General features: G+C 39.4%; 1 protein-coding gene across 2 annotated transcripts in view; it reads left to right on the forward strand.

The window, feature by feature from the left end:
* The first annotated feature begins 860 nt into the window (after window positions 1-860).
* The window catches only part of USP9X (ubiquitin specific peptidase 9 X-linked), a 112,315-nt gene continuing 89,874 nt past the window's right edge, over window positions 861-23,301 (forward strand). For both annotated transcript variants that reach the window (XM_065637259.1, XM_065637267.1), the window contains exon 1: window positions 861-1,849. The gene's annotated coding sequence lies outside the window, so the exon portion shown is untranslated. The remainder of the gene's footprint in view (window positions 1,850-23,301) is intronic.

Consider the following 23,301-nt stretch of genomic DNA (forward strand, 5'->3'; position numbering starts at 1 on the left):
TGAATAGTGTTGTTAAAAAGAGACTCCAACCTTGGAATGCAAACAAAACAAAACATTAAGCACTATTTCAGGTATTCTCCAAGACCCCCATGTCTGCTAAACTTCCATCCTTCCACAAGGTACGCTTTCCCATTTTTTCCCAGGTTTTAAATCCAGGTTTAAAGTCTCCCCGGTTACTATAACATATAAAGCACCTACACAGAGTGGGATTCTACTGACTTGACACTCTATAGCCGTCACGCACGTGAAAAAAAGAAACAAGAGCAACAGAAGATTCGTTTAGCTTTTTAAATGCTGCCATCCCCTAACCAGGTATCTGTGCTGAGGAATGAAGTCAACCCTGCGTGCACCCCCGTCAGCTGCGAGGCCCAGCCCAAAGTCCGTTCTCATACGCCGAGCCCGCGGCCTAGCAGGGGCCAGTGCCCGAGGGACGGGACGGGACGGCCCGGCGGTGGCTGAGCTGACCGCTGCGACATCCGCAGCGAGCGCGCACGCACCGGACAACCCCGCCTCCCTCCTGGCTTGCCCAGGGTGTTCCCAGCCCCGAGCGGTGAACGGGCGCCCCGTAACCGCCAGGGCCTCCCGCCCGCCTCCGGCCGCGAGCGGGCAGCCGGGGCGCCTCTGCCTCCCCTTCCCCCGGCTTTGTCCGCCCTGTCCTCCTGCACAGCGACCCGAGGGCGGAGCGGTGCTGCCCGCCACCGCTTATCGGCCGCCACCACCAGGCCCAAAGGGACGCGCCGCCGGAGCGGCCCCAGCTGCCGGCCCGGCGAGGCCCAACGCGGCGGCAGCGGCGGGGAAGGCCAGGCCCAGAAGGCAGCGGCTGCGCTGACGTCATTATCCGGGCCCTCCGCGCGGTTCGCCCGGAGGGTCACAATGGAACCCGCTCGAGCCCAACCGACGTGAAACGACCGCGCGCGCGCACGCACACACGCCACCGTCGTCCGTCCCCCCCCCCAACCCGTCCTCGCGGGCGCTCCCCCTTCGCACACACAGGGGTGGGGGCAGGCGGGCCGCGGCCTGGGCCTCGCCGCTGCGGCGTGAGTGACAGCCCGGGGAGACCGAGACGGGGGCGGGGAGCGCGTCACGCCGTTGGGGTGGCGGAGCCGCTGCCGCGCTAGGCCGGGGCCTGCGGTGCGGGCCGGGTGCGGAAGGCTCTGCCGGGGCCGCCATCTTGCCCAGGGCCTCGCCAGACGGAGGTGCGCCGCCGCCGCGTCTCGCCTCGCTCCCTCCCCCCACCCCCCGCCCTCCCCTGCCCCCACACGCACGGAGCCGTCAGCGGGGAGCGCTCCAGCCGCCCGGGCCGGCCCCTCCGCTGCCACCTTCCTTCCTGCTCGCCCGCCTGCCCCCGCGCACAGCGGCCGCTGCCGCCCAGCCGAGCCCCAGGCCCCGGCGAGAGGCGCGGGGTGCGTGTGCGCCCCCTCCCCCGCGTGCGCCCGGTCCCCGGACGGGGCGGAGCGGAGCGCGCAGGCCCCGGCCAAGCCCCAGCCAGAGCCGAAGCCCAGGGCCGCCGGGCAGGAGCTGGTGACGCAGGAAAAACGCCCCAGCGGTGCCGCCGGCGCCGGAGAGAGCGGAGCAGCCAGGGCCGGGATCTGAAGCGCGGGCAGCGGCGGCAACTTCGCCTTCTTCCCTCCCGTCGCAGCACACGGAGCCTGCTCGGGGGGTCCTGGGGAAGCGGAGCCGCCCCCTCAGTCAGCCGGCTGCACGCCCGGGATCGCGGGGCCTGGCATGAGACTCTGCCCTGCTGGCTGCCTGGGATGAGGCAGTCTCCGGCCGCGCTCCTTCGGCAGCACCCAGGAGGACACCGGGCCGTCGCAGCAGCAGCCGCGGGACAAGGGGAAGCCGTGCGGGGGTGAGTGGCGGAGCGTTGTGCCCGGGCGGGGCCGGAGCCCGGGCCGGGACGCGGCGAGGCGAAGCGGCTGCGCGGGGGCAGCTGTTTCGTGCTGCAGCCGGCGGCCGCCGCCGTGCAGAGCGGAGGGGAGGCGCTCCCCGGGGATGGGGCTCCCCGGGTCGGGGTGCGGGACGGCGGGGTGCGGCGGGGAGGAGGGGGCGAGCCGGGCCCCGCGGGGCGGCGAGCGGGGGTGGGGATAACGGGCGACGGGTGGCGGCAGCGCCTCCCTCGCAGCCCCCGGCGTGTGGCCCTGCATCGCTGGTGTTTTGGAGGGCAAGGGAAAATGGCTGACGGCTCCTCATCCTCTCCCTGGCTGCCGGGGAGTGGAAGTGCTCCGCGCCCCTCGGGGGGCTCTGCCAGCCGCCGGCCGGCCTCTCCTGTCGTTCCCTCCGGTGCCGCCGGGCGAAGAGGGCCCGGTGGCTCCCCGCAGCGCTGCACCCAGCTTTGCCTCCCCTGCTTCTCGCTTCCCTTCGCACGGAACGCCATTACTGAGGTGGAGTGATTGGAGCCGTGTAGGCCCGGGCGACGCCTGGAAATAAGGCCCTGCCGAGGCGCTTTGCCTACAGTCTCAATGAAAACCACCAGCACCAGCTCCTTCACGCCCGCTGTAAACATTATTAACGCGTAGGCCACTCCTCTAGTCTCGGCTTCCAGCAGCCCTATTTCGATGCACAAAAAGCGTTTGTGGCTTTTCTCGTCTTCTTCCTCCAGTTTGCCCTGCTGCTTCTCCTCGAAGTTATGTCTTGGGGCTTGTCTGTTGCTATTTGTTTTAGGCAGTACAACCCTCTCCACTTGTCCAAGGTGTGTGTCAGGGGTAGTTGCATGCAGGTTGGCCACCGATATTCTCTGTTATTGTCCTCAAGAAAACCGAGGGTTTCACCAGTTGGATGGGTTATTGGGGTTTTTTGTGTGTTGGTAATCACGTTATTTAACGTGTGCTGTCCCACCTTGTGCAGCATTGTTTGTATACCGAGAGAATAGCCTTTGAAAAAAATCTATTTTGTTCTTCAGTGATTTTGTTTTCATAGAAGCATCCAAAAGTGTTGAGGTTGTTCTTAAGATGCCATATTTCATTTTCAGGTTGCGCTCTCAGAAATATTTTGAAATGTGCAATAACACAACACAGGAGTGTATAGGAAAAAGTTATTTCAGAAAACAATTGTTCTTATTAAACGTTCAAGGGACTCCCAGGCTCACTGTAGACATATTGTGTCCGTCTCAGCTGTCTTCATGTTGTCTGTACGATTGTTTTATATTCACAGTTCTGCAGTTATGTCCCTGGAAGTTTGTATCATGCTAAAGACCCTCTGAAGTCATAGGCTCAAAGCTAGCACAAGGCCCACTTTTGCTGACCTAGTTGGAGAACTAGGACCTGTATTTTTAAAAAGTTGTTGAATTTAGATATTAATATGCAACGTTAAGTATACTAGTGGCAACACTTGTTACGACAGACTGGGTAACCTGTGTTTTCCAGGTTCTCAAATGCCTGACAAATGGATATTAAAATTGTTAAAATTTGGGAAAAGACTGTTAATAGGCGTTTGGAGGATTGATCTTTATTATGGCATTGAAATAGTGTCTTTAATAAGAAATATGTAGGGTTGACTGAAATATGCAGGCAGCTAACTTTACTTTTGATCTTTTAAGGTTTTACTTTGAGAAATTGGCAGGACTCCTCACCATAAACATTCCTGATCAAGTAACATATTTATTTCAGCAAAATCTAAGTCATGCAAAAGGGTGTTGGATTTTTTGTTTGGTTTTTTTGCATGTTTGTTGGTTTAGTGTGTGGTGTGTTTTTTTTTTTTTTTTTTTTTAAATAATGCTTTTGATTCTTTAAGTAATGTTTATTCTTTGAACCAATAAAATATAGTAGGAAATATCAAGAATTTTGGGGAAGCATATGAAATACATGTATTGATTATTCTATTGCAATATACTGGACAATAGTGATGTTTAATGGTAGCTTTGAATGAAAAACATAATCGTAAAGCTGCAGGGGAAGAAACTCAAATATTAGCATTTTTTGAGGGGGGGAGGAAGCTAATTAAAAATAAATGTAAGATTGTATCATAGCATCTTTTAAAGTTTTTCCTCTTTCTCTTTTGTACTCTATCTCTTTTTTTTCTCTATCTTTTGTACTTTTGTGTAGGTTTTCTTAATGTTACTTCTTTTGGCTAGCCTCTTAGTCTTTCCAGGCTGCAACTGCTTCATGTCTTGCAGAATTCGCCCTTGTGGTGATACTTCTGCCGATTGAATTGACAGGAAGACTACATCTGGAGGTGGTAATCAATAAGGATGGTGGTAGCAAAACTGTTTACTCTTTCTCTCTCTGTGGAACACTGTCATCCTTTTATAAACATTGTATTTCCCACATTGTGGTGCATTTGTACTCAGAATTAGACCGATGCAGCTACTTTCTGTTCTAAACGCACACTTTTAGGTTTATACATTTTATTAATAATCTGGAATTTTTACAGGTGAGACTCAGGATAAACAAAAATAGTGTATTAGTGTATCTTAACAAAATCAAGTAGGCTTCTAAGAAAGCAAAGGTACCTGTAATACCTTTGTTCCAAGATATCTTGCATTTAATATTGAAATTAATTTAGGACTTTCCAATATAAATACAATTGGGTAAAAATAGGTAAGAATTCAGTTATTTATTAGTTGAACAAGTTCCTTTAAGTGATTTAAAGTTATGTTCCTATCAGGCGTGTATTGAAAATATATTAAGTTCCATGGGAAATAGTTCTGTCCTTCCTGCTGCAGTTTAGAAAAAGTTCAGAACTTATTTCAGGTATTTGAATGGCAAGTGCTTTTGTGTCAGGCAGTGCTCTGAGTGTGTGCATATATATGTTATTTCTTTTCTCAGAAATGTTTTATATATCCTAAGAGATCTACAAACTGGAGGTATATTTTGGAAACATGCTGAGGAGGGTAGCCTCATTTGTGAAGTAAATAAATCAAAGGTGTTCCTTACTGTTTTTCACTCAAAGTGCAATTTTTTTGTTTTTTTAAAAAAGAGACCACCCCCCAACTCCAAAAACTATTACACTTACTTTAATTGTTTTTCTTGTAACCACAAACATTGTTTAATCAAATCAGTAGTCTTGCTTATCCAGTGCTTGCAGAGACCGGTGTGAAGTGGTTGTCTGAAGATGTAAGAAACTTTGCTGGGTTTTCTGCTCACTTGAAAAGCTGTACATGTGAAGGCTTTTGTGTCCTTTAGAAAATTGTTTCCTGGATGTTAGCATTAGTGTTAATGTGAACATGGTTTCTCCTGTTCAGGAATCTTAAGTTTTTCTTTTAACATGGATGTGGCTCCTCTTGAAACTCTGTGTAGCTGCATCCAGTTTTATTATCCATATCACTCTTGTTTAAAATCTGAGTTCAGAATTTAAAGCTGTACTTAAAGGTATGTTTTGGGAACATAGCTTGATAATGTCTATCTTCTGTTATAGTACCGTGCCTTTTGCAAAGCTAGCAGTGCTGTGTGGTGTTGCTGTGGACTTGTCTTACATCATCCACAATGTTTGTGGTATATAGATACACAACTTTTTTTTTTTTTTTAACATAACTGAACTTTGTTATGCATAGTGTCTCCCTGACACAAACCTAAAGAAAAAAGAATTTTAAATTAAGCTACACTGTTATACCTGCACTTTACCATCAGTGTAGAACATTCAACACAATCTTTATTTTGCTCCATTTTTCTTAAGAGGTTCTTATTCTGCAGTATGCAGTAGTGATGAATGTCAGTTGGTTAGCAGTCTTGCCAAGCAATTTGTTATGTTTAGGAGGAGTGGTTTGGTAAACCTTTGTATTGCAGAATGGTAGTTAAAAGAAACAGTCTTTCCATAGCAGGGGCAAGGGATGGAAAGGAGGTCTTTCATAAGCATATGCTTGCATGCAGTAAGACTTGAATTTCTCTACTTGAGAAGTTTGAGCTACTTTGGATTCATGTGTTAGAAAAATGTAGTGACATTTTCCACATATTAAATCCAGTTTTTGTTTTCTTATTAATGTAGGAACATCTTAAATTTCTCACCATTATAATGAATTACAGTTTTGTAATGAGTTGAGGTATCCTTTTAAAACAGTTATGTTGTATTGGCTGTCTATGCTAAAGGCTGTAGCATGACTTGGGAGTATAGTTAACAGAAGTTCCCTCTGCACTCATGATAGAACCTTGTTTTGACCTAGAGCTTCTTCTTCAGAGTCTTGAATAGATAATGACAAAAAGCTGTTCTGTCATGACTTTACACCCTCAAAATGTCAACTATTGCATTTCTGAAACATCGCAGTGTCCTCTTGAGCCTATTGTGTGCTTTGAGCGCTTTCTGTAGATCTGGTTTAGTAAAATAATTTAAAATACTGAGTGTTGATGATGTTACAGGAGAGCTGTTAATAACTTTACTCACAAGAGGAGAGGAGGAAGCCAAGTAAGGTCTTAAAGTAGCCAATTGTGACTTAGTGTAAAATCTTTTGCTGCTTTTTTTTTTTTAAATTTTTCTTTAAGGGAGCTTAACAGCACGACCAGTTCCTTTTGCATTTTCTGTTCTGAATTTTCTGATATTTGCTTTGTTTCATAAGAAGCCACTAAGTATTCATTTTATTTGAGAGTTGAATTCAGTCTGCTTGATATGAAAACTTTTTGGTTGCCAGCTGTTGATGAGTTCAAATAAAAATTAAAATGCTGGGAATAAAACCCGTTTTGATACATGTGTGTTAACAGGCTTGCTTTCTAAAAGAAACATTACTGATGTATGGTTTTCTTGAAGGATTTGTTAGTATTAACTGTGAGAGTGATTACTTGCTTTTGGTTAACTTCTTTTTGTTAGTACACCTTCAAAAGAGATTCATGGGATGTAAATTTAAATCTAGTAATGTTTTGGATTTGAATAATGTTTTAATGGAACAGGCTGCCCAGGGAAGTGATGGAGTCACCATCCCTGGAGGTGTTTAAAAGACATATAGATGAGGCTCTTAGAAACATGGTTTAGTATTAGATTTAGGTTATGGTTGGACTCAGTCTTGAGGGTCTCTTCCATTTGAAATGATCCTACAATTCTAGGAATGCTAGTATTTTCTACTTTTTCATCAAGTTAAAATGAAGTCTGCTCTAGGAGTAATGGATCACTATCAGGAACGTTATTGTGGGCAACTTCTATTTGTAGCATCTTTGATCTGCTTACAAAAACAGCATGCAACCCTGTTTTGTGATTTAATTTTCTTTACACAATGTAACTGCCAACAGAAAAATGTTATTTTCTTGCATGTAGATCTTTTCATGGACGTCTTAGCAAATCATACTGTTTGGTAGTTAGAATTTAGCCATGAATTTACTCATGAGGGGAATTCCACATTGCATCATTCCTTAAGGATGTACATCTGTGAATGGAGAACTTGCAGAAGAAACCTCTTTTCCAAATTTTAAAGAATTTTGGGCTTACCTTTTTATTAAGCTTTCATATAAAGTACCCAAAACTCAATAGAAATTGCCCCTAGAAGAGCCTTTGTTTAAGACAAGTAATGCTATTTTTGTAATAGCTAAATGGCAACATGGAATGACACAAAAATGTACGTGATAAATTCCATAGGCTTCAATCCTTAAGGCACTTCATTGCTGTTTAACCTTTTGTCTAGCTTCAGTAAGACTAGGTGTGGGGGGAGGAAAAGGTGGTGGTTTGCATTAGGGTGCCCTGAAATGGTGAAAAAAGAAAAAGGATGTTATTAAGAAATATGTTGAGTAAAGAAAAAACCACTAGTGATAGGTACTAGGTAGGATCCCTCTGTTACTAGACAGGCTTTTTTGGTTGGAGTGTCCTCACTAGCACTGTGGTGTGGGATAGTGGTGACAGGCCTGTATTGACAGCGAGTGGAACTTCAGTTTTCTTGTTCAGAAATGAAAATTGACAGTGAGGGGAAGAAAAGCCTCTTTTCTAATATGAGGAAGAACATTGTTGTCAAAATATACTGGCATCTTAGAAAATGAGCCTTGCATCTTATTGTGTTTAATTTTTTCTACTGTCTTAGCAGTGGAGTACTTCAGTGTGTTTTTGGGTAAGTTTCAAGAGAACAAGTCCGTGAATTTGAAAGTTAAATAAGAAAGGTGGAGCTGCTTTGCTTAATTTTTAGGTGAATAGGTTGGTGAAAGACCAAAATGATGATTAACTAAAAGCTTAAACTGTATTTTAAACTATATTTTATATTAGACTTTGTATATTTCTAATTTAGAAATAAAATGTTAATTGTTTGGTGATTTCTAACATTTTCTTTTAATGCATTTTCCTGAATCCTTTACCTGTGAGGATTTCAATTATTTTCTTTTTAACTGTGATATTCTCTGGAGCTTGAAGGTGAAAACTCCAGTGACTTGTTCTCCAGTTTCAGGCTCCAGTTTTGCATAGCCCTCCATATACGTTGACCTGTCTTCCAGACAGAGCTTTATTAATCACAGTGGGACCTTAAAATCCCAGGTGCTTTTCCTTGCTGCTTACAATTGTGTGTGTATGTGAATACACGTGTGTGGGTCTGCGCATACAGACATGCAATGGGACTGTTTTTAAGGTGATGTACTGACTTTTTTCCCCTAGGTGAGGTAGTAATGTCAGGTTTCATAAGTGCTTTATAGCTCCCTTGCTGTCTTGGAGTTTCTTTATGATAGTTCTGGTAATTAGATAGGAAGATAACCTCCAGATTGCCTGAGAATTCTTACTGTTCTTATTGTAGCAGTTTAGCCAGATTGCTGTGGTTGACAGTTCGTAATGTGTCTAGTGAAGATGTAGCTCAAAACATGGATTCCCCTTATGGCATTTGAGAAGCCATTAATTTCTTTCCATTTCCTTCCATGTTTTAAGACTGGGAAAACAGGTGGGTTTTTTTTCCCCATAAAATGTAAAGCTCTGAAATTAAATAAAAAGCTTCATTTTCATCAGTGTCAATGGATGCAGCAAGGTTAGCATAGTGGTAGTGTGAAACCTTGCTGTAAGTTAATTCGTCTACAGCCATGGAAAAAAAACCCCACTTGATCTGTATCAGCCTCTCGTTAGCAGGTGTATTACTGAAGTTTTTCATCTATCTGCACCATCCAAAGGTTTTTGACCACGTGAAGGAGAGTTTGGTGATGCATCCTGTAATGAATTTTCCGTTTTCTTCATATCACTTTCCTGATAATGGAATGAATATTTAGAACCAGTAGCAAGTTCTGGATGTGGTGCCTGGAGGCAGCTGGATGAGGATAGTCAATGGCCGACATGATGTTAGTTTTGTTTTGTTGCTGTCAAGTAGGTAGCGAAATGAGAGTTTGGAGATTCAAATGGGCTGTGTTGATTGATCCTTAGTTGGTACTTCAGAAGATCATCTTTTTCCAAAATTGAAACTGTACTCAATACTTTATGTGCTGTTTGTCTATATGCTTTATTTATACTTAGATGTGAGTATCACACAGGAAGACTGAGATGTTGTAGAAGTTGTAAACATTATCTAGATCACCAGCACATAACTCTGTTGAGAGCAAAGAATCAAAATCTCTCCTGTGAGAGTTGCTTCACCCCTTTTAGTATGTACTTACAGTATACTACACCTTAAATACAGTCTGAGGGGTTTTCAGTGTTGATGAGCCGCTATGGTTCTTTATGGGTCTGAAAATACGATATATAGTAGTATTTCACGCTTAACAATAAAGACTAACCCTTTTGTTCTACTTCCATATTTGCTTTAAATGTGAGTTTATAATTGTATGTAATTTAACTGCTAAGTAACAGCTGTCCATCAGAATTCTGTATTCCATATCTGTTTAACACAATCAGCTTCTCTAGTGTATTTGACAAATTTAAGTTTTTTTCTCAGAATTTCTGTGCCAGAAATAGTGGGAGTGGGGAGGGAAAAAGCCTTAACGACTATGTTGACGTTTAAACGGTTCAGCTGTAACGGTTTTTACATCTATAAGAATTATGAAGACATTTTTGGAGGGTTACATTTCTGGAGACTGGTACAATAGATATAAAAAAACTCAGCTTCATTCACAAGTTGTTTGTTTTCTCTTGAGATACTTCAAGATGTTTTCTCTTAATAAGAAATGAGGAAATTTTTTTGTTTAAATTTTTGTAGTTTACTCCTACTTGTCTGCTTTAAAGAAATGTTGTGGTGAGATTTTATTGATCTGATGAAATTAGGGTGTATGCATTTACCTTTTTTCTTTTCCTTCCTGAGTATCTTCTGTTTAATTCTGTATTTTCTCGTGCTGTTTTTCTTTGGAAATGTTACTTATGAATTAAGAGTGCCCGATCATTTTAGTTGGTATCTTCCTTTGGACTTTTTTTTTTTAATCACTCTCATACGTCTGAGTAGCTAATGCTTCTGGGTAACTAATGTTTTGCTTCACCAAAATTGGTGAGATGAGGTGTATACTTTGAATAGACTTCCTTGCTGGGAATACAGTGTCTTCTTTACAGACAACAGCTTGTCACAGGGTGTGCATAATCAGGTTTATGGTTTTTTGTGTTTTGTTTTGTGTTGTGGTTTTTTTTTTCTTTGCTGGATTTGTGAATACAAGGTTGATGTTCGAGGTACCTTATTTTTGCTGAGATGCTTGATAAGTGCACGTGAAAAACGTTCGGTTCCTTCCCACCCCAATTTAAAACATAAATTGAATTGGGGTAGGAATGTTACTTTTTTTCCCAGCTACAGTATGTATTATATCATCAGGACTTGAGGTTTGTAGTACTTCAGAGTAGATTCCTCAGCAGACCTAAAAGCTTGATTTTTTTTTTTTTAAATTCATTTTTCAGTTGAATTATCAGATGGCTTAGTGAAGTTGCTTAAAAATTGTGTGCAGTTGAAAAGAAATGATGCAAAAAGTCTTGGAAGAAATGCACAACTCATGATCTGTTTATGTATTTTACCATTTAAGGGGGATATTTTCACTTGAGCCACAGGTAATTTAAGAAGATTCCTCTAAGTTTACATAAAAGTGGAAAAATGGGTAAATGTGAGAATTAAACTTGTCATTAAACCTTTGTTGTGTCATGTTCCCGCCCCCCCTGCTTAATGATGAACTCTTTCTCCCTTTGGATCCTTGACTCATTCAGTTTGGAAGATGGATTGAATTGGATTGCCATTCAGTGTTTTCTCTTTGGAATTCATTCTGTAAATGCGTGTGTTACGTCAGTCTAAATTCCACAGAGAGTAGAATTATTACTCAGTTAATAAATTTGATAGGTGCTTTTCACTCTCAGCCTATACATTTGCCAAACATTAATGTATTCTTTCTTACATCACTCTGTAAATTAAAAGTCTTGTGTTGTCTTTTGGTTTATTGGTGAAGAATCAAGGCACAGAGGCTGTAAACTTCAAGAGTACCTCCTATCATAACTTTTCAACAGATTTTTGTTAAATGTTCAGGTTTTACAGACAAAGTTTATGTTGGCTTAAGTTGCTGTTGTGCTCCCTTGCTCTTCCTCAGTTTTGCATTTGTCTCAGCATCCAGAAAAATGATAGGAGGATGAAGAGGTTGATCTCAAAAATCTGTGATTTTTCTAGCAACATATATGAGCAGCACACATACAGAATTAACTTCTCGGGGGTTTTGTATAGCTGCCTTAAAACCCAGAGATTTCCCTTTGGCTTCTGCAGTTCTGTTTCTTTTCTTGTAAAATATCATTTAACTTCTGCAACAAATAAGGTATGGGCAATTTTTCTTCCTGGTACCTCAGTTGATTACTGTCTACCCATGGGACTTAGTTTGATGGAAATGAAATTACAGTGGAAACCAGATTACTCTGAAAAACCCAAATTATGTAGGAGAAAAATGACAAATTGAGCCTTTGACAAATCTAGAGAGCATGCTCTGTCTCACACAGACACAAAATTTTGTTATATGAAAATTTCTTTTCTTAAAATGTAGTAAGATATTGACTGTCATAGTGGATACAGCTATTGTACTCAGTTACTGATACTCTGTCATCTCTAATTCCAGTTTTTGTGACCTGAATTTCCGGATAGTATTTGAATCGTGCAGTCTTGTTTACAGTTTCATAACTCTGGCCTTTTTTTTGGTCAGCAGAAATATTATTTTTTGCCAGCTTCTGTGTTTTACATCATCTGCATTACCCACTGTAGCTTTGTCACTGATTTATGTACTTGTGGTCAGATTATTCAAATTGTTACCGCTAAATTAATTTTCCTGACTCACTGTGATCGGTTATGTATTCCACTGGCTTTATCATAATTTCCAGGGCAAAGACAGTTTTTTGCTTTCACCTTGTTAGACTTCTCGCACTTAGCCTGATTTGCTCTGGCTACTTAATGTTTCTTTCATGACTGAACTTGTGCTGTTCATGAACTGACATTCCTGGAATTTATCATATACTGAAGAGCTTTCTCTGCCTGGGTTTTCCTGTGATATCCATTACACTTGAGAAAAATTTTGGTCTTTTTGACTCTTCTGTGTTGTCAAGACTAATTTCTGCTCTAATGTATGTGAACCTTGGTTGCTATCATAGCTCATATCTTCTAACTGTAATTATCCATATTTTTTTTCCTTCCTTTTTCCCCCCTGCCTCTTTCAGGGTGTATTTCATTATGGATTTGCACTGGTGCTAAAAGAGTTCGTTCCATCTATGGTTATGCATTCTTCCTGTTCCTCATGCCATTGTTAGTGTTCCTACAGTATGTGATGCAGCTGAAAATTAAAATGATTTTTATTCCCTTCCCCCAGTTACCTTTCAGCCAGATTGACTTCTTAATCTGGCTGAGTATGTGGTGACGCAAAGGCTAATACTAGTGTTGAGAAGGTGGCTGGGATGGAAATGAGCAAGATGGCCCTCCTTCTTGTGACAATGGAGACTTACCTGATTCCAGACAGACTGTGAAGCTCTGCCTTCAGCTAAGGCTTGTCCACGTGCAGAAATACAATGAAACTTCTGTTTTAAAATTTATCAGAGTATAATACTCCTACTGGGGAATAAGATTGCTGTTTCTCACCAAGGTTCCAACAATGGAAGTAGAAAAGATCCACATACGCACTGTGGTGGCAAAACTACCTTATGAGAGTTCTGACACTGTCACTTTGTGGTAGCTTAAGCACTGTCCCTAAAAAGAACATTTATAACTTTTGTCTTCTCCCTCTTGGCCTATTGGTGGATTCAGCTGAAAACTGCTATCTTTGTTTTGTGTACCAAAGGGAGGTGCTCTTTAGCAAGGGGGTTTATGTGATTTAGCAGTTAACCATTTTCAGTGCAGGGAGATTAGTAGTAATGTGTGGTTTTGATTTTTGTTTTGTTTTGTTGGTGAGGTTTTTTTTTTTTAATGACTTTGGTTTTCAGACAGAGCTGCAACGGAGTTTTTTTTAAACTCATCCTCAGTGTTTAGGATGTGGTAGTAATTGATCATTATCTCCTGCATTTCTCAATAAAGAAAGTTATGACATACTTTTGGATAGGTTTTATAGATACAAGAATATTAAGTTTCTGGGACAGCGGAGTCGCTTTCTGGTTTTGTGAGGGAGTGGGTGTAGCAGAAATAAGTCTCCTGTTTCCAACCCTACCTTGTTCTCAGTATACTTTCTAGGGACTTCCTTACTTGTTCTTATCTAACTTCCTCTGTCTACTATTTACTTTTTTGCATTTATACCAGACTACAGCCTTCATTGTGCTGGCAAGAAGGAGCATTAAGACAGAGAACAAAACTTCTGTTCGTGTTGCCACTTCTTATTTCCCTGCAGAGAGGCCAGGATTTTTAAAGGGAGTTGTAATACAAGTTCTCTGGAGCACATAGATTGTTTTCAGTGATTTCTTGAGGATTCCGTCTGCTTAGGCAGATGGCTTGTATAAGTTCAGTTGCAATGGAGCACATTTAAGGCAGTCTTAAAAAAAAGCTATCAGCTTGCAATACCTTTGGTGAGCTTGTGCAAGCTTCATTTTTCAGAGTGAGTATCTTGTGACTGAAATGGTTGTAAGGCAACAGGAAATGTCAAAATGTTTATTTGCAGGTAGCTAGGATGGAACTGTACAAAAATCCGCAGGCTGAGTTAGGCAGTTGGTATATTGAAAACTACTTGGAAGTTTGGCTAAGTTTGTTAAGCAGCTATGAAGAAGCTTATTAAAACATTACTTTCAATGCTGATAGCACTTTCTTCTGTATTTGAGACATTTTAAATTATGCTTGATGATGATGATGGTAGTGCCTGAGTTCCTGTGGTTGGTTTGTGCTGATCTAGCATTACATGAAAAGCAGAGTTTAAAAAAAAGTGAAATTAAAACTAGTACAGTAACGGGAATACTTAGATTATTTGAATTTAAAGCATTGCAAAATATCTGGGTATTTCACAAAGTTAATTTTGTCATGATTCAAGAATGTAAAATGCTTCCAACTTAATATCTGGTTTAGATGCTGTAACGTGGTTTAATTATTTGCAGTTAACCAAGCAATAATTTTATACTTTGAGGGAAAATTTCTGTAATGTGTTGATAATGTCACCGGATGGTAGGAATATAGATTAATAATAATGCTTATTAGTTAATTAAAGAATGATTTTTTTTTTTTTTTAGTGTAGTGTTTAACATAGTTTAGGGAAGCCCTTAAATTCTCCATGGAGAAAACGTAAAGGGAGTCCTAAGGGGCTAGCCTGATTTTTGCAGGCTAACTTTAAACTTCACTTTTCTAACAGAAGCTTTATATTAATACTGTAATTATGGTAGTGGCATTGGGTACTGCATGCTATCACGCTATGGTGATACATCAGGTGCTGTGTATAAGCATGATTTAACAAGGAATAGTGCGCAAGTAAAATGTAGAAATAACATTGTAGTAATATCCATAATTCATTGGCTGAATGGCTTTAGACAAAATTTCAAATATTTATAGTACTGAGTTTCATAAAGCCTTAAGTGCAGTATACTATAAATAATTTTATGTCTTAAAGCCAGAAGTGGAACGAACCTAGAAGGTGCTATTATGCTTCCCTTGAAATACTTGAAAAAGAAGGAAGGTAACAAAAGCTATTCAGCACCTACCAGTAGCCTGGTAGAATGTATGAATCCCATCAGAAACCACAGAAGCCATGATGTATTTATATATCTCTGGGGGAAGCCAAGTCTAGGGATGCCACTGAACATGAGAAAATATGATTTGGGCATTTGTACGGTTTGACGGGATCTTCCAAGGATGGAATGTTGAAGTGTTACTTCCTTTTTTTCTCTCTATTTCCTGGGAAGAATTCAAGTTGTAAATAGTATTAAATTGCTCTAGTATAGCAGATCAAAGGGAATGTTTTGATTTAAACTTTTTCATTAAGTTTTTAGATTCTCTGCAGTTAATGTTATCTGTTGTCCTTGGACAGTTGGACTAGATAATGATAGTATGTCCCTTCCGGCTGAAAAGTAAGTATATTCTTAAGGATTCTATTCCATTCATCACAGGAGGAGGCAAGTACTTCATAGTTTTAACTTCATCAACCAGCCTACGAAGTTGTGCTAAAATAATCTGAATTTTCGTTGTGCGCCCTGCAGCAAAAGAACACAAATTCCAAGGAGGTTTCAAAGGTCAGCTGAGCTAGGGGGGAAAGGTTCTTGGCAATTATTGAGAACAATTATTAACAACTCTCCAAAAGAAGTAAGATATTTGTGGATAATTTTCAGAATTTACAAAACTCATGTTCATCTCTAGTTAACCTTAGGACCTGATTTAGAGAGAAATTACAGAATCTACTGCAACCTAAAATGAAAATAAAAACTTCCTGCGTAAGTTGTGGAGCTAAAGTTCTGGATATGTATCAAAGGTTTCACTGTCACCCTGACAATCTCAGATACAAAACCAAAAGCTTTTACAAAGTTGAAAGTCCGAAGGATTTGATTGTGAAAGAAGAAAGAAATATCCATTCTTAAAGATGGAATTGAAGTAGATTCTGGAGTGGTTAAGAAACTGGAGTTTGCAGTTTGGAGGAAAAATCTGTGTAGGTGCATCAACATTTCTTTATTTTTATCAACCTGAATGTGAATATTGCAGACTTCTTATGGCAAGTCTGAAGAAAGTGTCAAAAAAGAACCAAGAAACAAACCCCCCACATTTGCTGTGAAATGATGTACTGCTCAAACACAAACAAAATTAAGTAGGCTTAAGCTACTGTGAAGTGTTTAATTGGTGACATTCATCTCACAAAGACAAAACAAAAGTGAAAATGGTAGCTTTTTACAAACAAAACTTTTTGCCTTGTTTTAATTTGCTTTAATTTTGTTTAAATTGCTCAAGGCAAAATCCATAAATGTAATAGACCATTTTCTTGTGTTAGTGGAGTTGTGTGAAAGGTTACATGTTAACAAAATCAGATTTGATTTGTTTGTTTTAACATCACCTTGTAGAAGCTAGTATACTTCTTGGGTTGTATGAATTGACTTTCTTGTTGAGTTCTTGCTTTCAAGAAGACTAGACTTTGGTAAAAATGGTATCTACTGCTCTTTCTCTGGCATGATTGAACTGCTTTTAAGACATTTCTGCTGAAGTGCTTTTTTGGTGCCTTTTTAAAAATTTTTTTTTATAATGTTGAAACCTTACCGGTATTCTTTCCTGTGCATAGCTGGTAGTAATTTTTTTGTACCCGACTATTACTGATTTTGTTTGAAACCTATTAAATCTAGGCCTTCCTCCCTATTTAGCTCTGTATTTTGCCTATATATCTACTGTCTACTTTAATTTCCAAGCAAAACTGTAACAATGTCACAGCACTTAGTTCGTTATGTGCTGTAAGATACAATTCCTAACACCTCCCTCTCAGTGGGAGAATGGCAGTGGATGAAAATACTACTTCAGTGTTGCTGGTGTTCTGGGAATGCATTTGTCATCCTCCCTTCTCACTTAGTATGAAGAATAGTGTAACTGAATATATTACTCTATCCTTCATGCTTTAAAAATAATGTTTAAAGATGGTTTCTGTGCGTGGACATTATTTTTAATTGAAAGTGTAGCTATATTTAGTTGGTAGTGGTATCAGCTGGTCTTCTTAGTTCTGTATGCTGTTTCAAACAGCCAGTAAATGTTTTCTTGTGTGACTAGGCAAAGATCTGCAAAACACACATTTTAGATATATTCGTACTGTTCTTGAAGTCTACACCTTAAAAGCTCTTAGCATGAAATAATATCTTATATTTGTAATTTTGGGCTTCAGAACTGGAAGGGAAATATTGTGTCATTTAGAAAATGGTGTACCTCTTCTCAGTAGGGAGAAGGCAAGTCCTCGCTGCTTTTTCTGATTGTGTTTATTTGCTTGATTAGCAATTACTGCTTTTTTTGAAAAGAACATATCAGTTATAAATACAGCTCATATGGTATTTGCCTGATGGCTTCTCAATTCTTTTTATTCTTTGATAGGCCAAAAAATTGAAGAGGAGAGTAGAATAGCAATCTTAAATGACATCTTTATGCCCTTATGTCAAGGAAATAAGATAAATAGCAGTTGAAAACTCCAGAACAACTAGGCTGCCTTGGAAGTGGATAGTCTCTGGTGTTCTGTCCTCTGGCCAGTTTTGTAATGCGTTCAGATACTTGATTCAGCGTGTTGCATTCTCCTCTCACTGGGCAGCTAATTGGTGTGGAGGGCATCTTTGTTGCTACCTACTTTTTTTCTAGATGTAAAAGACTGTAATTCACAAGTTTCTTGTCAGTTCTGCAACCAAAATTATATACTCTGGTAAAAAAACCAGAGTCCTGAGATTTATTCTTGCTATAGTAATATTTCCCAATACATGTGAAGTTTTCTATATGTCCTTTTTTTCTAGATAAACGACCTGACACTTGGCTATGTTAGTGCACATTTTATTTTGCCAAGTTTATCAGATGATCCAGATTACTCTGTGACATGTTCTAATTGTTTATCACCCCATTATTTTGTGTCCCATGCACAAAATTTATTAGTAATTTTATAGTTTTGTTTGTTATTGTTAATATTGAATAGTATGGGATTGAGAATTGATGTGTGAAGGGTTTGGCTAGGAATGTTGTCCCTGTTTGTTAAAATTGTGTTAATCTGGTTTAGATCAGTGGAGATTTTTTTTTTTTTTTAATCTGTTTTGTTTTCTGTAAGTTTAGTCAGACAAGTGTATAAATATGTGGTATGGAAATTCAGGTAGGCTCTAACATCTTTCACAGTTATGATAAAGGAAAGTATTGAATTGATTTAATTTATTAGATTGTAGGAAGTTGCATTAGTGACTCTGAGTTTCACTAAACGGGTTTATGTCCAGAGATGGTAGTTTGATTTCTACTCTCCATTAGTCCTACTCCTCCCCACTTCCTTTCTGTGCTATTTTGGACTATATCCTGTTTTTCAAGATCTAGTAGAAGTTACATCTGTACATTTCTCTGGATTCTTGGTCATATTGTATTCAGTGCAGCTTGTCTGGGTTTTCTGACTTGAAAATATTTAGTATAAGGGTTTTTTTAATATATGACATTATAAATATTGGAAACAGAGTTTTTTGTTATGGCATTGATGCATCTTTTGTGTTTAGATTCAGAGCAGAAATATTACTTATTATCATGGCGGAAGAGTCTGAGATGTTTATATAAATATAAATTAATGATTTATATGGTGGTTGATAGGATGTTTAAAATGTATTAATTATGAATGATAGTAATATGTGTGTACTAGGAAATATGTATTAGCTAAAAAATAATGATAATCAATTAGAATAAATTTGGAGACCATGCATTAAATGAATTGCGTCAAGAAAAAAAAATTAGATACATCATTCTCTTGTGTTAGTATATTGCAATATGTTTATCAAAAACTAAATTTTGTCCTCAAGTGCAAGAAAAATGAGGTGTCATTTTCTACAACATTAGTATATACACCTACATGTTCTCCTGAAACAGCTTTAAAGACTCATTCCACTAGAAAATTGAACCTTTTGCTATCACTGTCCAGTTGTTTTCTGGACCACTGCTGGATGTTGTTACAACTAATAAAAAATGCCTGTATAGTAATCTAGTTTACATCTGTCTGTTTTTATGAGGAATATTGATCGGCAATAATTGTGGGCTGTGTTGCGCACATCCTCATGCAGAGGAAACATGGAGATGAGTACTGCTTTGTAAACTGAGGTGTCTGGTCTGTTGTCTCTTTCAGACTCTGTAATACTGTACATTCTGTACATTCCCAAAGACTTTCATTTCCCTTTTATAGTGTATTTCAGTAACTAGTAGAAAGCCATTTATACCTCAGTGCTCAGAAATTTTTGAATTTCCTCTCTCCTCTAGTGCTTTGCTGTAAAAATTCATGTCTTGCAGAGAAAAGCTTTCATTATTTAAGTGAAATTAAGCCTGTATTTTTTGCTACCCATAATACTGAGAATGTATTTAGATTTTCCCATTGACTTTTGAGCATCCGCTAATGATGCTCCTTGTAGCAAACAGGCAGAGCAGTCAAGTTGAATATGGAGTAACATTGAAAGTTAATTATCTCTTTTTTAAATGAAGATTTTTTTTTAATAAGTCTAATAGTGTAACATCTTGCAACTATTAGCATTTGGATACTTTAAGGAACAAACAGGGTTCTTGAAGTTTTCTGGAGTGAACTTTGCTATGTAGCTTGAAGAGGTGCAACTCTTACATCCATTTTAGAACTGGATGAACAGCTTGAAGTATTCGATATGGCCATGACCAAAATACAGATTTACTAATGAGAAATAAGGAACCAAGAGCATTTAATCAGTCTTTAGTGCAAACTTTAGACATACTATTTTCTTGAAGTAGTGGTAAGTAGACATGATATAATAGTTATGCATAGATGGTAGACTATCAACTGCGAAGGTGTGTATTCCTTTTAGTCTAGAATATGATTTAAATGTAAACATTAGACTATGATTTGTCCTCCCTCATAGTGTTCTACTGCTGCCTGTAAAGGACTGAGGTTGCAGTTCGACCCACAGTATCAACTCCATCCTAATTGGCTCCATCCTAATTTGAGTTGCAGAAGGGCAGCTGCCTGCATAAATAAACTGTAGCATAATTGGAAAAAAGCATAGCATTTTGTTGCTTAGCAGCATGAGATTGAATCTGACTCCGAAACAAATGAACATACTAAAGTTCTAAGTTCTGGGTTTTTTTAAATTTTATTTTTGAGGTTGTTTTCCTGTTGTAGCTTGTTCTGTTAATACAAGGTGAAAGGAAGTCTTTCTTACTTGTTTGCATGTTCATTGTGAGTTCAAGAAAAGGGCTGCATAGTAAGTGAAAGTCATAGTTCAAAACATTTAAGCATTTTTAAAAAATAGGTGTTAGCATTTTCCAGATAGAAGTTACTAAGTTTGCTTTCCTTATGGTGAATACATATAATGGTGCTTTTTTAATAATTCACTTGACTTCATGCTGTTCTTGGAAAGTCTAGTTTGTTTTACTGTCGTGACCAAAATCCTCATATCCCAGCATAAAATACCACATTATGTAGCTACTTACCAGTGCCTTGAATGTAGTATTTTAATCACTTGGAAATGTTCAAAACAAGAACTTAAATAATAGAATTGCGGGGTCTGTAAATTTTATGTCCCTCTTCCTTCTGTCATTGAAATATATTGAATATTGTTGAGGATACAGTTTTGTACCAGTTGAACCAGTGTAACTCCCACTGAAAGCCCCTGAGAGTGAACAGGGAATGATCATGCTGAGTGAGAGGCCCAGTCTTGCTCTGCACTCTGTCCATGGCCGTGGCCTGGAACAGATGCCTTCAGGAAAGCTTGGCAGCAAGGCCACAGCTCACTGAGGGGAATGTGGTTAATTGTCTTAACATTGGCTGGTTTTGTATGTAAGGCATTGACTAGTCGCTTGATGCTGTGTCTTTGGCATTCTTCTCTATGTACTGTCACACCAGCAAAATACTTCTCCTTCAGAACAGGAACTGAAATGGACTTTTCTGTTTGGTAGCCAGAACTAAGTGTATGATCCTGAGACCTGACCTCTTGTTACATTATCTGGGAAAAAGCATCATGTAGCTTAGGTAACCAGTGGTACGCTAGCTGTTAAATGCCTCAAGAATTGCTGGCAAGTGGAAGTCTTTTAGAGAAAGACACTTGTTGCTGTTGTCCAGTTCCATTTCGGGGCCTAACCTTCATTGATAATTGCCTTGAAGTAAGACAGTTGAGTGGTGTAAAAGATTTCCTTTTTTTTTTTTTTTTTTTTTTTTTATGAAGTACTTTTGAAAGTTATTCCATGTGGAAACAAGAAGTTATTACATTTTGAAAATGTCGGGTTTTGTTGCCTTGACATGCAGGGCCACATACCATGTTCTCAGCCTTAACCTGAATACAGTTTGCTTTGGTTAGAATTTCTTGGGCTCCAAGCTTGGCATTTCAATAAGAATTTTATATCGAAACTGAAAAACTTTTGATGGAAGGGGATCAGCTTTTAACCAGAGAAGCCTGGGGAGAGACTTTACTTCTAATCACCTGAAAAGGGAATCTGAGAACCATAAGCTTAGGATACCTGAAACAGTTAAGTGTAGTCAGAATCTGCTCTTTATCAGTATTTCTTAAGTCAGGTTACATGAGAAACCAGTACCATTGTCTAGTTTTCTGTTTGTAAATTCTTTTTTTCAAAAGGTGAAATAATCCATGTGGTTTTGCTGTAACAGAGCTATATTTTTTAAAATGTTCTTTGTATCATTAAGCCTTCTATGTCTAGTTGCTTTTGTTGTTGTTGTGGTGATGAAGATTTTTTTTTTTAATAGTGATGGGAGAAATACTGAATTCTCTATCCCTATTCTTGAATTATGTTCCATATGTGAGTATTTTAGTTCTTTTAACACAGGGTTTAAGTATGGCATTTTCATTTCTTAGCGGTGATTGAACTTTGTTTCCCCCAGATCTCATCCATATTAAGGCTTCAATCTTTGAATGCCCTCAGAAATTTAAATTTTCAACCAGACCTTTGCATGACATGTTCCCTAGTGCTCTAAAATGTGGGCAGAAGACAATAGGATCAGGCTGTCACACCTCTAAATCTATAACACAGATAATATTTGTCGCTCAGGAAGGAGGAAACATCATTGATTAAAACTAGCATTTGTGGCAGCATTCCTCTACAGTCTCTTTAGCATAGAATGCTGCATAGCTGGCATTTGAAGATCTGAATGCATTTAGGTTACTCCTTTGAGGTCATATTTATGGGATTGAGAGTTGTGATCCCTCTGCTTTGCTCTTGACCAGACAATAAGCAGCAATGCTTTCTTTTGGAATTCCACTTTCTATGCTTTTACTGCTTGCTTAAATTCATAGGAATGGTAGGTGTAGGAGCATCTTGTGTGAAGTGAAGTCACATACCATTAAATAGATGTAGCTTAGCTACGCTTAGTCTCAACACTAAGCTTTGAAGTTAAAATCCTGAAAGAGCTGAAGTATGTTTCAAGTCATTCCTCTTTTTTCATATGGTATTGAGAACAAATAGAACGGTACATTTGCATGGATGTTCCAATGCTCCAGAAACTTATGCTGCCAAGTGTCTTAATTTCAGATGTATGTGGAAAGATTAAAAAAAAAAGAGATTACTTGAAGTAACCTGTTTTTCCATGAGAATAGTTTTAGTTCATAGCAATTATAGTTACTGACAATCTGTCTTTTACTGTGTCGCTTAGAAATTTACTGCTTTGAAAGAATGCGTTGGAGTCTAATGCATGAACACTGACTACTAGGAGAAGGAATCTAAATTAATTGTCTTTGTAATATAAACTATTTGAAATAACCTTTTCTGTGCTGCTTATCAGGTATTTTTTAAGCATTGAAAGTTAGACACTTCTTGCTCTACTGAATAGTAGCCTAGTGACAAGTCTTTCATCATTTGAATGCATTTCAATTTTAGTGCACGTCAATGTTAATGAGAAAATTGCTGGGACCACCAGTTTTCTGTTCTGATTATATAAATAATTTCTTCCTTCCTGAAAGACACAAGAAACAGAGAAGAAAGAGAAAGATAAATGTGAGGGGGTGTGTATGGATCGTAACTACTGAATTAGGTCAGTGTTACAGTTTTGGGGGAGGTGTTTCCAGATGAGAAGGTATTTTGATTGAAATAAAGGAACAGGGTAGAAGGCTAGATTCCCAAGTCTAGAATTTTTAGACTAAAATCACATCATAACCCTTGTGATGAGTTGGTATTTATGAGGATTTTTAAAAGGCAGTTCCCAGAATCCTATATGAAACAAATCTGTGATGCCTTTCAACCTCAAATTTATATTGCTGCAGTTAAGCTTTTTTTGCAATATGACACATGGCAAAAAAGCATATCTTCTGTGAGATCCGGTTCATGCAGGAACGTAATTCTATAAATAATGCTGGACAAAAAATAATTATTTTTTCTTAGCATAGCTGTATGATTTTTAGAAAGCTCTGTTTTTACACGTTGAGTTGACTGGCATCCTGGCATACATT

Source organism: Caloenas nicobarica, chromosome 1 (genome assembly GCF_036013445.1).
Source record: "Caloenas nicobarica isolate bCalNic1 chromosome 1, bCalNic1.hap1, whole genome shotgun sequence".
NCBI lineage: Eukaryota > Metazoa > Chordata > Aves > Columbiformes > Columbidae > Caloenas > Caloenas nicobarica.